We start from the raw sequence: 15,835 nt of genomic DNA on the forward strand, positions 1-15,835 counted from the left end.
TTCGGGAATACGAAACACTGATAAGGAGGAGACGATAGGATCGCCACACCCTTCTGGGCCTGGAATTTCCCCATTCCAGAGCCCAGGCTTCCTGAGAGAGGCTGTTTCTCCTCCTGCCTTGCGGAGGAACCTGAGTTTGGGAAGGGCAGCAGCATGCCCAGCTAGAAGACTAGATCTCCCAATTCTCTGGAAGCGAGGGACAGCCAATGAGGTAGAAACGCAAGGAGTTGGGTGGGGCTTCCTAAAAACTTCAAGCGAGCTGGGCAATGTGCTCTCCACCCTGCTCCCCCGTCCTGCCCCTGGAACACGTATGGGACCCTGAGGCAACCTTAAAGAATGAGCCGCAATGAAAACGCTCACTCTCAGTCTTTAATGCAGAGAGAGAGGCAAGCAGCCCTGACTTCTGGAAACTGGCCTGCCACTCGGCGAGGCCTTCCTCCTGCTAGGAGCTGGCCTAGATGGTCTCTCGTTGGACATAAACAATCTCCAAGAACAGCTAACATCCGACTAGGCCACTCTGCAATGCGATGAGATGAGTCGGAACAGACCACTTCATCATTTTGTCCAAGGGAAGACAAAAACAACCAAAACACTAAAACATCTCCCTCTCCTGGTTAGTAGGAGTGACAGCTGCTTCTTTACCAAGGACAGTATTTGCCTCCACCTGGGCTGCCCTCCCTTACGGATAACATTTACTAAGACATCCAGTCACAGTGTTACCTATCCGGGGGCCTGGCCCTGAGGGGGTCTGCCTAGGGCCAGCCTGTAGTGTGTGGGGTCTTGACTTCCTGCAGGAAAGATTTCACAACCCGAGTCCAGGTGACTGTGAAGGCACGTTTCTCAGAGCTGGGGGCAGTGAAACAGGAAGGGCGGAGGACAGGAGCGCCGAGGCTGGGCTGCTTTGGTTCACTGGGGAGTCAGAGGAAAGGGGGCCGTGGCGACAGGTTCAGGGGGTTAGCCCAGGATGAGCTGCCACTGCCCATTGCCCCCCTGGTTGCAAGTCTTGTGGGATCCCTTAGAGTTTAGGAGATGGGTACCTGTGGAGGAAGAAGAGGAGGAAGGGAATGGGAGCTGTTCCCCCGTAGGGAGAGCATGTGCTGGGTCATTTATCCTGAGGGTTTAATCTCTCTCTCTCTTTTTTTTTTTTTATATTTTATTGATTTTTTACAGAGAGGAAGGGAGAGCGATAGAGAGTCAGAAACATTGATGAGAGAGAAGCATCGATCAGCTGCCTTCTGCACACTCCCCACTGGGGATGTGCCCGCAACCAAGGTACATGCCCTTGACCGGAATCGAACCTGGGACCCTTCAGTCCCCAGGCCGACGCTCTATCCGCTGAGCCAAACTGGCTAGGGCTTAATCTCTCTCTTGCAGGCAGAGAATGTTAGGGGAGGGGTCTCAGGGGAGAGTTTCAGCAGAATATTCCTCAGTTTTCCAGGTGTGCCCTTTCAGGGTCATGGTCTCCACTGATTGGTTAGCGCCAGGGCAGGGGGGGTGTTAGTCATCGCAGCTGGTCCTGGCGTCACCATCTGGTTTTGCTGCCTTTCTGGGCCTGGAGCTGGAATACAACTGAGGCCTCATGTTGTCTCTGGGAGCTGACCTTCTGCATCTGCTGTCAGTTGCTCGGCCAGTTTGTTCAGCTGTGTCTCGGTTTCCCCGTTCTACTTACCAAGGAATTTCCCTAGCCTCCTACTGCCCTGCCTCAACGGGATTGTCCCTTTTCCTGACAGAACCCAAACCAGAGCAAACTCCTCTCTTGGACTCTTCCCAAATTCACCCAACCAAATCCCAGATCCCACAAGTCCTCTCCAACACCTTTTTTTTGAGATGGCCCACAGTTCCCCAGGGTGTTCAGTGGCCTTTGCTGCGATGAATGATAAGGCAACGTGTTCAACTACAGGTATTCACCTAAGTCCCTTGGGGGTTATCATGTGGACTATGATACAGTAGGTGTGGAGTGGGCCCCATCCTGTGTTTCTAACAAGTTCCCAGGGATGCCAGTGCTGCTGGGCATTGGGCCCTGCAGTCTAGGAATGTGATTCAAATGCCAGAAGTGCTAGTGTTTGACCCCTGGGCCCCCAGATGAACCCCGAAGTGCTTTTCAGATAAAATACATATGCTTTTCATTTAATCCACTGCTATTTGGGCTATTACTAGCACTCAATGCAATACATTGTCCTTAGACAGACCTGCGGTCTCAGCTGCAGGAGCTGTAGCTGGGGCCAGGTGGTGGCCTGGAGTGTGCAGGCCTAGACCAGGCTTGGGGAACTATTGGCCAAATGTGTTGCCTTTGAGGTGAAATTGTGAGCAGTGGGAGAAAGCATGTCGTTTCACTTAGAGGACTGCTTGAAAATCCTCAGATGGTCTGACGCTGGCTCCACGTTGGGCTCGGGGGCCAGAGATGAGAGTTTCCAAACTGTCCCTGCACCTGCCCACCTCACCCTCCAGCTCCGCTTCTCACCACCGGACCCCTAACATCCCCGGGACAGTGCACAGCTCCCTGCCTCTACCTTTGCTGTTCCGTGGGTCACGGGTGCCCTTCCATCTTCCTTCACCCAGCTGACCACTGAATCCTACTCAGCTCAGTCTTCCTGATCTTTAGGGCCAGCCAAGTGTCCCTTCTCCACGCTCCAAGTACCCCTTCTCCCGGCTTCCTCCACCCTCACTCTTTCCCAGGTTGTGTTGCATTTATTTACTTTGTGTTCATCTTTTTATTGGGTGTCAGACTAGAGGACAGGAACCAGGTTTTACTCATCGTAGCATTCTCTGACGTAGTCCTCAACACTCAATGAACAAGAAATCTAACTACTGCCGAAACCGGTTTGGCTCAGTGGATAGAGCGTCGGCCTGCGGACTGAAGGGTCCCGGGTTCGATTCCGGTCAAGGGCATGTACCTTGGTTGCGGGCACATCCCCAGTGGGAGGTGTGCAGGAGGCAGCTGATCGATGTTTCTCTCTCATCGATGTTTCTAGCTCTCTATCCCTCTCCCTTCCTCTCTGTAAAAATATCAATAAAATATATTTAAAAAAAAAAAAAAAAGAAAGAAATCTAACTACTAAAGGCTCCAATTCCCCCGAAGTCTGCCCCTTAGCCTCTAAAGTCTAACCAAATGAATGAAGGTGGTAAGAATAGTGAAAGAAACCTTCCAGTAATGTTTTCCCTTTTTAGGTTATGTGAAATTGGGGGTTCCCACGGGCTTTAGGCATGAAGCTGTAGGTCATACCCCCTTGGAAACTTGCCCCCCCAAGAAAAATATAGGCTTTCGAAAAGCTACAGGTACATGAATTAGTGTTTGGTAAATGATGATTAAACATCGTTAGGGCTCATCTACCTCTGGGTTTCTCACACTTGAATATGCTTATGAATCACCTGAATAGCATATGCATTTTAGCCCCCAGGTGAGTTCTACACACGGAGACCCCAGCGTTGGTGTCACCTGGCCGCAGCTTAGAACTAGGAATTCTGGGAACCCATCCAGGTCTACTGAGTCCGACTCTCGGGCATCAGCATCAAACTCCAGATGATGAAAGCTAGGTTCCTGCACACAATAAAAGGATGGGTAGTTACAGTAACAGCACAACTCTGCCTCCACGAAGGAAACCCATTGAAAATGGAGACTGAAAAACCACAGGAAGAGAGAAAGGCTAGAGACAATGGCTGTATGATGTTGATGAGGATAACAGCAGTGTACATTTTGTGCACTAGGACTACTATTATGGAAATGTGTATGGAGAAACGTTTGTAAGGAAATAAGCTAAAATGCTCAGAGAAGCTGGATTATTAGTAATTTTCCCTCTTCCCTAATTAAAAACAATAAATTTTGTACTAATTATATAATAGAAAGATACATGTATTCAGTTTTTAAAATGTTTTTATTTTACACTGTAGGGGACAAAAGGGGTGTGGTTTTGGATGATTCAGTAGCCTCAGGACACGGGCGGGGGTAGGGGAGAATACAGAGCTTAAGCCTTTCTCGAACAGTGTTGAAGGGTTGGGGGTTGGACAGGCATGTGAGGTGGGAATACCATTAGAAACTAAAATTGTTGCCCTAACCGGTTTGGCTCAGTGGATAGAGCATCGGCCTGCAGACTGAAGGGTCCCAGGTTCGATTCTGGTCAGGGGCATGTACCTTGGTTGCGGGCACATCCCAGTAGGGGGTGTGCAGGAGGCAGCTGATCAATGTTTCTCTCTCATTGATGTTTCTGACTCTCTATCCCTCTCCCTTCCTCTCTGTAAAAAGTCAATAAAATATATTTATTTTTAAAAAAAGAAACTAAAATTGTTGGGACAGTAGGTGAAACTCAAACTGGACTGAGCCAAAATAAGTAGAAAAGAGAGAATGAGAGAGAAGGAAGGAGGAGGAGTCAAAGGGGGAGAGAGAGAGAGAGAGAGGGAGGGAGGGAGGGAGAGAGGAAGGGAATCATCCTATATAATAAAAGGCTAATATGCAAATTGACCAAACAGCAGAATGACCTGTCACTATGACGTGCACTGACCACCAGGGGGCAGACGCTCAATGCAGGAGCTGCCCCCTGGTGGTCAGTGCACTCCCACAGGGGGAGCACTGCTCAGCCAGAAGCGGGGCTCACGGCTGGCAAACGCAGCCTCTCCCGCATCCGTGGCAGCGCTAAGGATGTCCGACTGATGGCTCCCGGACTGCAAGAGGGTGCAGGCCGGGCTGAGGGACTGCCCTGAGTGCACAAATTTCATGCACCAGGCCTCTAGTTTATTATAAAACTTTCTTTTTGAAATATAGGAAAATAGTAGCAAATTGTATGTTGATGGAGATGATTCAATAAAGAGCAAAATAAATTGCCTAGTGGGGAGAAAGAGAGGAAGGAAGGAAGGAAGTTAGCTTGGTTCTGTGACTGAAAAGTGCACCTGGAGCCAGAAGCAACAAGGATGCTTTCAGGACTCTGTCCATCTCTTAGCTCTCCTCTTCTCGGCATCAGCTTCATTCCCAGGTAGGCTGTGCCCTACACTCGAGTCCGGCAGTGCCCACCAAACTTGACTCTGACTAGCCCGGCTTGGGCTGTATGTCCATCCCTGCGGCCAGAGAAGTGTGCTGTGCTCAGCCAGAACCGGGCCCCATGCCCCTACCCCTGCCCCGGGGGGAGCACAGGAGCAGAAAGGGGGCAGAGCCGCTGCCAAAGGAAGACCCTGATGCTGCCATCAGAAGGCGATGCAGGGCTGGGGAACCAGTGCTACCTGCTCCGACCCATCAGGTCGCTGTGCCTGGGACCCTCGCCCCTAGGTCTGCCCTGGGCATCTTTCAGACTTGCACGGAGAGTTTGGATAAGACCCACGCAGGCTTCCAGAGGGAAAAGCTGCCATTGGAGGCGGGGAAGACAGGGGGATTCTTACTCACCAAGGGCAACACAGCGCTCGCTCTTCTCGGGAGGAAGTGGGAATTTCCACAGGGCAAGTTCCCTTCCCGGGCAATGAATGACTGTCTTGGTGAGAAACCCGTGGGCAGCTTGTTGAGAAGAGAGCGGTATTCTCTGAAAGAGAGGGAGTTTACCACCTTCCTTTCCATGGTGACAGTGCTTCTGGGGGCACAGCAGGGTGTGGACTGATTCATCTGCAGACACATACATCCGTGTAGACACCGTGCTGCTGGCCTCTGCAAAAACACATGTATGGAGATCCTTTCTGCCACCCGGGATATGTCAGCTTTGTCACAACCACTCTCTCCACCACCCCCACACCCTGCGGGCCCAGGAGTGTGGGCCTGGAGTTCCCCGGCTGGAGGCCAGACGACAGGTTTCTGTGTGTAGGGATTGGGCGGGGGGCGGGGGGGGGGGGTGTGAGGAGGGGACAGGAGTGGGGTGGCAGTGGCCTAAGTCCCTTCCAGAGCCTGTCCTGGGCCTCTCTCCTGGGCTGTCTCTTCCCCACTGAGTTTCTAACCTGGACCTTTAAGGTCTTTCATATCTCGCCTCCCTGCCTGGGGATGCTCAGACTTGCTCTCTCCTGCCCGATGGCAGCCAGTGGGCCCTGGGCCCCACCCCGGCTGCCAGGAGACAGTTCGCTTCCTAGGGGCCCACTCACAGAGCCTGGGGACACAGTGAAGCTGTGAGGTCAGACTTGTGGAGGGACATAGCGGGGGGGGGGAGGGGGCGGGGGGCGGGGGGGGTGCTCCCCAGCAAAGCTGGAGGTCAGGGGGTACAGGGAAGACAGAATGAAGGGCTGTGTCCGAGGGACCTGGTGCTAGGAAGACACAAGAATGGAATGAGGGGCTGGGTTAGGGAGACCCTCTCCTGTCTTCCAAAAGTCTGTCATCTTGCCATATTGTTTTCTTATTATAAGAGAGAGAGGAGAGGAGAGGTGTGGACAGCGGGATGCAACATCTCTTGAAAATTTGCCCCCATATCTAAGCTCTGTGCTGGTCTTTCCTGACAGTGGTTACTCCTTCCTGACTCATGAAGATCTGGACTGGGAATTACACTCTAATGTTTCTCATGAAAAGCAAAATGAAATTTCAGCCTTTCTCACTGTGCAGGCTGTAGGGGAAAATGAAAAGAACACAAAACAAAAAGAATTTACAGGAGATTGCAAGCTAGAAAGTGAATGAGAAATGGAAACAAAATGTTATTTTTAATTTTCTTTAACAGCAACTCAGAAACACAGATCCACGAACCTTTGACGAGGGGCAAGTGCCAGATGCATCAGGGACCGGCTGTGCCCCTGTGCGGGAGGCAATTTCGGATGAGAACCAGGGAAAACACATCCCCAGCCCGCTGGCCGCTGGGATTTGGAGTCTCTGAGCTGAGTGGCCTCTGGGGATGGCTGCCTGGGAGAGCGGGCTGCGGGGCGTGGATGGGTGAAGGGGCGGCCTCCCTCCTCTTGGGAGGGCTTCTCCCCCCCCTCTCCCCCAAGCCATTGTCCGCCTGCATCAGCTGCAGACTGTATTTATGGCTTCTCGGAATTTTCCGAATGAAGTAACTTTTCTCCCCAGCCCATTTTCTTCACAACCGAAATTGGATCCCCACAGTCTATGGAGACAAACAAAACAGCGTGACGTCACTCGCCAGGGAGTTGTCATTTCAGACACCTTCACGGCCTTTTGTTCTAGAGCTAAGGGATGTGATTTGCCTTGTGGAGGTCATCCTGCCCGCAGAGGAGGGGTTGGGGAGGGCTGGCCTGCTGGGTGACTGGACAGCAGGTCCTGGTAGGGAGGCCGCTGTGCTTCCTCTCCAACTGCAGAGCTTGCGATGTGGTTCCTTGACACAGCTGTGACCGGGACAGCCCACTGTCAGGGGCACTGCAGTCTGTGTCCCTTCTCTTTTGATCTCTGATGCTCAGAGATGGCAGTGGTGCAGAGAGCACTGACCTGCAGGGCAGATGGCCTGGATTCAGCCTGTCCGGCATGCAAAGCTCCCAAGCCTCAGTTTCCTCCTCTGTAAACGTGGGGAGGGTGAAAAAACTCCCAGTTCTGTTACCCTGCAGAGATGCCCTGGGACCGAATAAGAGTATGTGGGCCTGGAAAGTAATGCCTGTCCTTGAAGTGTCCTGGATCCTCCAGTGTTCTCGGGTTCCTGCAGAGAGGGTGCCGGGGGGTTGGCAGGGACTGTGGTCAATGTCCTCTTAAGCTAATAATTAAGGTATTATTTAATGAAAGCTCCAACAAGAGCGGAAGCCGTCCAGTCATCCGGGAACCCAATCAGCCAGTGCCTGAGGCCTGACTGATTACGGGAGAACTGGAGCTGTCCTGTCTTTGGGGGGGCTGTCACAGTTCAAGGCGGTGGTTGGCCTTCAGGGGAAGTAATCATATCATTATGCTAATAACCGAGAGTTACCAGGCCCTGCATTGAGGCCAGGGCCGATGGTGTGTACCCAAGGCCACTTCACTATGATTGTAGGCTTGAGTTCCAAAGCCAGGTCTGTCTGATGCCAAGGCCCGTGTGTTTAACCACGGAGCCATTCTGCCTCCCAGTCACAAACAGAGGGGGTCTGTGAAGCGGTGTGCCTTGTTTATTTTGTTTTCATGTGAACCTGGTCCATGGTGAGGAGGAAGACCAACGTGTGTGTTTGCGTACTTCCCTTGGGGGGCTGAAGGTGGGTCATCTAATCTCTTCCCTTTTTTTTTTTCTTTTTTATCGTTTTCTTTTCTTTTTTTTTTTAATTGTTTGAAGTATTACAAATAGTAGTACATATGTCTCCTTTTTCCCCCCTGCATTGACCTCCCCCCGGCCTCCCCTTCCCCCCAGTACTAGCAGTCAGCAGCTGTGCAACGCAGAAGGTGGCCTAGGACCAAACTAGAGAGGGCCGGACCTGCATTGCCACCATGTGCCCACCATCCAGATATCATTGCTGACATGTACACATAATCTCTTCCCTTTTTATCCATCCTTACAACTCAGAAGCACGGTGTCGATTCTGTTACAACTTGTTTTTTTCCAAATAAAATGACCAAGAAACAACAGATACCCATAACTATTTTAAAAGGCTGACATGGGAAATAAACTGACCGCCTCTATTTATTCTACAGCGAGGAGTGCTATTTGAGCAGTTGAAAGCCAGGGAACCCAAGTCCGGCCACAGTCTGAGTAATTAGGACTCCATTAACCACAATGCAGAATGCCGATCAGCAGAAGGGAGCTTAGCCATATAACTCTGGAATTGGAATGATTTCTCTCTAATAAGACTTTCTTTTTAATAGAACTTGTACAAAAAGTATCATAGTTTTGGGGGTGGGAGCTCCAGGTCCCTTTTCTTTATAGCATTCTCTGAGTCAGGCCTAGAGAACAAGGTAACTGCTTACTTTCCAAGTCTCTCTCTCTTCCAACTGCAGCTCAAGCTAGGGCAGGGCAGGCCTTGGGGAAGTGCAGGGCTTGTCAAAGGGAAAGGAAGACGGGGCAGAGCTCCTTGGTGCTGGGTATGGGGCTGCTGACATTTCCCAGAACGAGGACTGCCGATTGGCTGGAGGTGTGTTCATTGAGGATCCAGTGTATTCCCATTCCATATGATGAACACATACTTTTTAAAGATCATAAGAAGTACAGTAGATTTCTAAGCTCAGACATGAAAACATTTCTGGCCCGGCCGGCATGGCTCAGTGGTTGAACGTCAACCTATGAACCAGGAGGTCACGGTTCGATTCCCAGTCAGGGCACATGTCCGGGTTGCAGGCTTGATCCCCAGTGTAGGGTGTGCAGAAGGCAGCCAATCAGTGATTCTCATCATTGATGTTTCTCTATCTCTCTCCCTCTCCCTTCCTCTCTGAAATCAATAAATATATATATTTTTTTAAATTCTGTAGTTAGGCAAGATGATGTCACTATATCTCTGGGGATCTAGCAGCACCACCATAATCACAGATGCAAAAATCACTAGAGAAAAGTGTCATGCTTCCTAAACAGAAAAGCTCAACTAGAAAGAAAATAGAAGCTTCCATAATTCTCATTTGTTCTGTTATCTTCAAGAGTAGTTCTATTCGAGGAATCCCCTTTAACAGAACTTAGTAACTGTGGCTATCAATACCCAGGTCTTTCCTCAGGGATCTCGATGGAAATCATCCTCTTGAGTCTTACAGGGTGTGCATTTGACATTTTAAAGCTTCATTGGTTAAGAAAGGTACCCTCCCCTTCTCAGTGGGGTAGCCCACAGTCATGGACCTGAGCATTTTCCTCCTCCCTGTCACTGAGAGGTCTCTGGGCTTGAAAGGTTCCTTTACCGAGGAGGGGCTCCCAGAGCTGATGGGATGAGGCCTGGGAGGTTCTCTGAGTCCTCATGAGGCTGTTGCTAAGAAGAAGCATGGACAGGGGTTCTAATTAATAAAGCAGTTATTAAAGCTTCCTCAGCAATTCAGAAATTGTGTGATGTTTAAACAATTCACACATAAAAAGCTAGAGTAAGTCAATAAATCACATCATTTATTCTGCCAAGAAAAAAGAGGGAGAACTTACACTCGGCCCCTGTAGAGGACCAGGCACTTTCAGATGCGGTGATGCAGCGGGAGAGCACCGTGTCTCAGGCTGCCCACAACATCGCCAGAACTGGGCAGGCTCTTGGTCTGGTCTACTCCACGCCCTCAGGAAGCAGACTTAACTGTTCAAGCCTTGTTTTCTTTACGGGGATAATGGCAGTATCAGCCCTTATAGGGCCATGCACACACACACACACACAGCACTCAGATAAGTTATTTTTATTCCTTATAAGTCTATGAGATGGGTATTTATTTCTGTTTTACAAAAACAGAGGTTCTGAAAGCTTAAATTATTTTACCACGTCGTTCCACATTAAGTAGAGCATGAATCTATTCACTCCAAGTCTGCACATTTTTCAGTATTCTGATCCAAAAATGGGATTTAAATGAACATAACAAAAACTGTAAACAGCTCAGTGGGGTGAAATATAGAATTTATATCTGATTAAATGTGTCTTCCCTCCTCAAAGTCAGGGGGTTTACTAAAATGAGGGAGACTCACCCAAACCCGAAAGCTATAGAGCAAATTTGGGGACCGCCATATTTTATTTTCTCCTAGGTTTGAATCACAGGCCAAAAGAACAGCCTGTGCTGATGGAATTGTACTAACTAGGACTATCCAAAGGCAGCTACAGCGTTTTGCCAGTTTTCTGTGCCAGTGACCTAGAAACTACTTCAAAACCTGTTTTTGTTTCTTAGGGGCTGAAATTTCAGTGAAACAGTCCAGCCAACTCTGACCCAGAGTCTTCGAATTTGGAAATTAATCCCCAAAGAAAGGGAATATTAATTTTTATTGCGACAGAAAATAACCTTCTCATAGCCTATTATAGGAAGAAAAAACTAACTCTACAATGCCTCGCTTCCAAGTACTTGCAACTTAGAGCATGAGGATTCAAGAGAATTAGGTTAGTGATTCTTCTTGAACCTCCAGAAGGAATTTGTTTTAATGACATATACAAAAACACATAAGCATTTGGTATGTGTACAGAATGCATATCATACAATTTTAAAAAGAACATAAATGGACACTATAAATAAAATAATTTGAATTTGCTGAAATATAATCATAAAATAATATATGCACACATTTGTAATGGTTCCAGCAAATAAAAAATTTACCATTAAAAAAAATCTCAGGAATAGATTTACAGTTGCATATTTCCAGTTGAAAGTACCTAGGTCAGAGTTTATTATTAAATTGATCCTTAGACTAATTTGGACATGAAAAAATAATAAACAGAACAGAATTTAGGGGGTACCGGGAGAGAACAACCTATTGAATGCTCCTAAGTGAGAGATTCCTAAGCAGATACAATGAGAGTGTCCCCCTCAGTGTGGGTCCTTTTCCTATACTCACACATTTCTCATTTCCTTTTAGAAATGCTTCCCAAGATGTGAAAAAGGACCCCTAGGAAATATTGAAAAGCTCAGTGGACACCACAGACATCTGACACACCTGAGAACCAGGCATGAGTGGCCTGTGAACACCACCTAGCATTTCCTAACTCCGGGGCTTACGTTCACCAAGGGTCCTGTAAATGTCACTCCGTGTCCTAGCTTGAATTAAAGGTATGCAGCAGACACTGGGACTGAAGAAGTACCTGTTCTAATAAGAAAGCGTAGTGACTGAGCGGTGAAGAGGTGGTAACACCACACCTGCTAGCGGAACTCGCGCACCTTCTGCTCAGCCCCTCTCAGCATTCCCACGGTGTAAGGTGCTTTCTAGGGAATGTGTGTTATTTAATGTGGATTTTTTTTATTTTTTAGAAATGAAAAGATTTCTTTCTTAAAATATTTATCACTCTAGCCGGTTTGGGTCAGTGGTTAGAGTGTCTGCTCTTGGACTGAAGAGTCACAGGTTCGATTCTGCTCAAGGGCACTTACCTGGGTTGCAGGCTCGATCCCTGGCCCCACAGCGGGAGAAACCAATCGATGTGTCTCTCTCACATCGATGTTTCTCTGTCTCTCCCCCTCCCTTCTACTCTCTCTAAAAATCAATGGGGGAAAAATATCCTTGGGTGAGGATTAACAAAAAATAAATGTTTTTTTAATGTTCATCAAGGGAAGATGATAGGTTTGTAGTGATTTTCCTGTTGACAAACAAATGGAGATTAGACTTACAAAAAGAGGCATCCGTGGTTGATGACAGTATCAGCTTAAGGAACAGCTCAGTGCTTTGGTTAACCATTAAAGTACACAAAACACAATGGCAAGAAAGTATATTTTCATGCATCTAACACAAGCCACTTGTACTTTAAAATGACATTTAGCATAACCTCTGGGTGGGCGGGGGAGACCTGTGAGTAGTGGGCAGTGCAGCAGAGGCGAGGCTGGCAGACCATGTCTGGGTTCACATAGCTGTTCTGCCCTTTTCTTAATTGTGGGGCTGCCTTGTCCCCTCCCTAGGTAACTTCCAATGTCCCTCCATCGCCACAGTTCTGTTACTATAGTCGCTCGTTAATGTTCATGTCTCAGGCTTCACTCGAGTGACTCATCAGAATGTCAGAAAAACCCAAGACATTTGATTTCCAGAGTTTAGAGTAATACCTGCTTATTCAGCTGAACTTAATCCTGTTTGGAACAAAGAGAGACATAAATAAGACAAGCTGACAATTGCAGGTATGCCAGAAACCATAATTGCATTTTGAACGGAAGGCAGTAAGGTACGGTTTCCAATTGCAAAAGGTCAATGCGTTTCCTGCTGCCAGCGTCCAGAACTTGACAGGTATCGTGGTCATCCCAGCAATTCGTACTAATAAGAATAACTGTCCAGTCTAAGGGGACTTAAGAAATACAGAATAGCATAAATGAGAGTGAACATTTAGAATAAGAAGATAAAACGAAAGATGACAATGTAAAATAAACCAGGAGTGAGGTTCTAATACCAATCACCAGGAAGACCTGTATGTACTACAACTGCTTCTGGTAGAACCCAAATTTGGCAGCAAGCTTTTCCCCATCTAATGTGAAAGAGGAATTCTACCCGGTCAATTACATAATTCATACAGAACATAAGACGAAAGCAAAGTTCAGCAGAAATGTAGTTTGTGGTTGCAAGAAGCAAAAGTTCCTCCTCGGGGGTCTTCATAAAGGATAACTGTGCCAGCAGCAGCCCCAGTAACTTTCCTTCGAATAGAAGCAGTGGTTAGGTACGTACATAATGCTAGTCCTTACTTCAGGACAACTGCATCACAACTAAGCAGAGGAAGGCATCATAGCATGACGGGCAGAGGAAGAGACTTCTGTTCTTGTACTGCCTGAGTTCAAATCCCAGCTCTGCCATTTACAGCAATGTGACCTCGGGCATGTCATTCCAACCACCTCAGGTACCTTACTTTCCCTGTGAGGTGTGGATAACATTAGCAATTTGCAAAGATTGAATGAGTTAATAAGCACTGTACAGTGTTGCCACTTATTTTTATCCTCACACGAGGAGTGAGGGTATTTTTCCATTGATTTCTAGAGAGAATGGAAGTGGGAAGGGAGGGAGGGAGAGAGAGAGAGAGAGAAACATCAATGTGAGAGAGACACATTGATTGGTTGCCTCCTGCACACACCTGGACTTGGGTCGTGGATTGAACCTGCAACCCAGGTACATGCCCTTGACCAGGAATCAAACCCACAACCCTCTGGTGTGCAGGTCCATGATCTAACCACTGAGCGACACCCGCCAGCATGTGTTTACTGCTTATTAATAAAGAACTCAGTGGAAGTAATTGGGGCAGGCCCTGCTATAATACAGTTCAGTATCTAGCTCCATACTGACCTGACCTGACTTGAGCCCAAAGCCCAAGGTAGATTTGAGAGCACTGCTGGCCAAAAGCACTTTCTGCAGAAATGAAAATGTCATCTGTCTGGGCTGTCCTGTCCCATACAATAGCCTCTTGCGGCTCCTGAATGCTAGAAATGTGGGGGCTTCGAAGGAAAGTTTCCTAGGAGAGAGCCACAGAAAAGGTGGTCTCTTTCTTCTTCTCTCCATGGTTACAAATGGAAGTGAGGCCTGAAAATCCTGGACTCATCTCAAAACCAGCTGAAGGATGAAGCCAGCAAACAGGAGGGAAGAGCCCAAAGCACAGGGGAACTGAGCTAAATTTGCATTATGTCCTCTTCCTCGGCGCTGCCTACGGAGGTGGCATCCATCTGCTACTCGGCACCACGGCTGCCCTCAGACCCCTCGTGAAACCCAAGATTGTCGAAAAGAGGACCAAGGAGTTCATCCGGCCCCAGTCAGGCCGATATGCCAAAATTAAGCAGAACTGGTGGAGACCCAGAGGCATTGACAATGGGGTGCGTAGAAGGGCCAGACCTTGATGCCCAGCATTGGTTATGGGAGCAACAGGAAAACAAAGCACATGCTGCCCAGTGGCTTTCGGAAGTTTCCGGTCCATAACGTCAAGTTTCCGGTCCATAACGTCAAGGAGCTTGAAGTGCTGCTGAGGCGCAACAAGGCTTACTGTGCTGAGACTGCTCACAACGTCTCCTCAAAGAACCGCAAAGCCACTGTGGGAAGGCAGCCCAGCTGGCCATCAGTCACCAATCCCAATGCCGGGCTGCGCAGCGAAGAAAGTGAACAGATTGTGTGCACATTGTGTTTGTGTTAATAAAACCATAAAATTCGGCCAAAAAAATTAAATAAACTTGCATTATGTCACCTTGGGGTGCTGACCTCTGGACTTCCAGTTATATAAATCAGTACACTTCCTACAGTGTGAGCCACTTTGGATTTGAGTTTCTTGCAGCTGAAGGCACTTGGATACATACATAATCTCACAAGGCAAAGACTGAGGCCTGGTTAAAACACCACCACCAGGTGAGCATTGCTCCGGGACGCCTATGGAAGCGGTGGGGAAAGCAGTACGCTGGCCTACAGCCTCATGCTCTCAGGTAAAGGAGCATCACAGGACAAGACCACGTGTTTCCTCAACCAAGTGGCAGGCATATTGTGGGAGAAGGACTAGCACAGTTCACACCTGTAGCATGTTGAAGGAAACATGTGAAAGATAAAAGCTGTTTCATCTGTAAAGAAAATATGTAGCTACAGGTGACAACGTAATGCTATTAGTACTTGTGTACAAAGAGTTCTATAGGATGCACTGTGGACAGATAGGGTAGTATTACTTGACTAAGTTCCTGCTCTCGTGAACTTACAATTAAAGAGACAAATGAAAAACAAAATACCTGCTTACGATTATGGTAAACAATAAGGAAATGGGACAGAAGTGGGCGGTCAGATATGGTTAACAATGGAAGCTTTTCTGATCATGCCAGGGGTTTGAGCTTGAATTTTAAAGATTAGTAATATTGGGAGGATGTGGGAAATGGTACATTATAGAAAGAGGAAAAGATAAGTATTTAGGAACAGGAGTGGAAATTTTAATAACATGCTGCTGAGACGGCAGCAGGCGAGGTTCAGCAGACGATGGTTCCACCGCCAGATTCATGACAGACAGAGGCGATAAGAAACAGAAAACTTACTGTTGGGATAGGGCCTCAATCTCAAAAACCTGTGTCTCTATATGTCCTAGCTTTGACCTTGGACAAGCTACTTATCCCTCCCTGTGTCAGTTCCCTCATCTTATAAAAAGGGGAAATGAAGTGGGGCTGGGGGGAACATAAGGATGAAATGAAATGAGCATGTAATGTGACTTGCATAACTGGGAGGTAGTTAAGTACCAAAGTTATTATCACTTTTAAATCCACAAGCAATTCACCCAAATTAGTTTCAGAGCAATTATAAGGCAAACATGTAAACTTGATATAACTATTAAACCACATCTGAAAAAAACCTCTTTGTTTTCTAAACAAATTGCAACCCATTTTTTTTTAAAAAAAAAACAACCTTAAAACAAAACAAAAAAGAAACAAAAAAGCACACCTTAAATTAAAAGAAAAACTATGATACACTGAAAA

General features: G+C 47.7%; 1 pseudogene across 1 annotated transcript; it reads left to right on the plus strand.

The window, feature by feature from the left end:
- The first annotated feature begins 1,869 nt into the window (after window positions 1–1,869).
- LOC308236643 (large ribosomal subunit protein eL32-like) lies at window positions 1,870–14,526 on the plus strand (annotated as a pseudogene). The gene is made up of 3 exons: window positions 1,870–1,900; window positions 3,169–3,276; window positions 13,980–14,526. The product of its transcript is annotated as a large ribosomal subunit protein eL32-like (transcript).
- The last annotated feature ends 1,309 nt before the right edge of the window (window positions 14,527–15,835 follow it).

Source organism: Plecotus auritus (genome assembly GCF_963455305.1).
Source record: "Plecotus auritus genome assembly, chromosome: 11".
NCBI lineage: Eukaryota > Metazoa > Chordata > Mammalia > Chiroptera > Vespertilionidae > Plecotus > Plecotus auritus.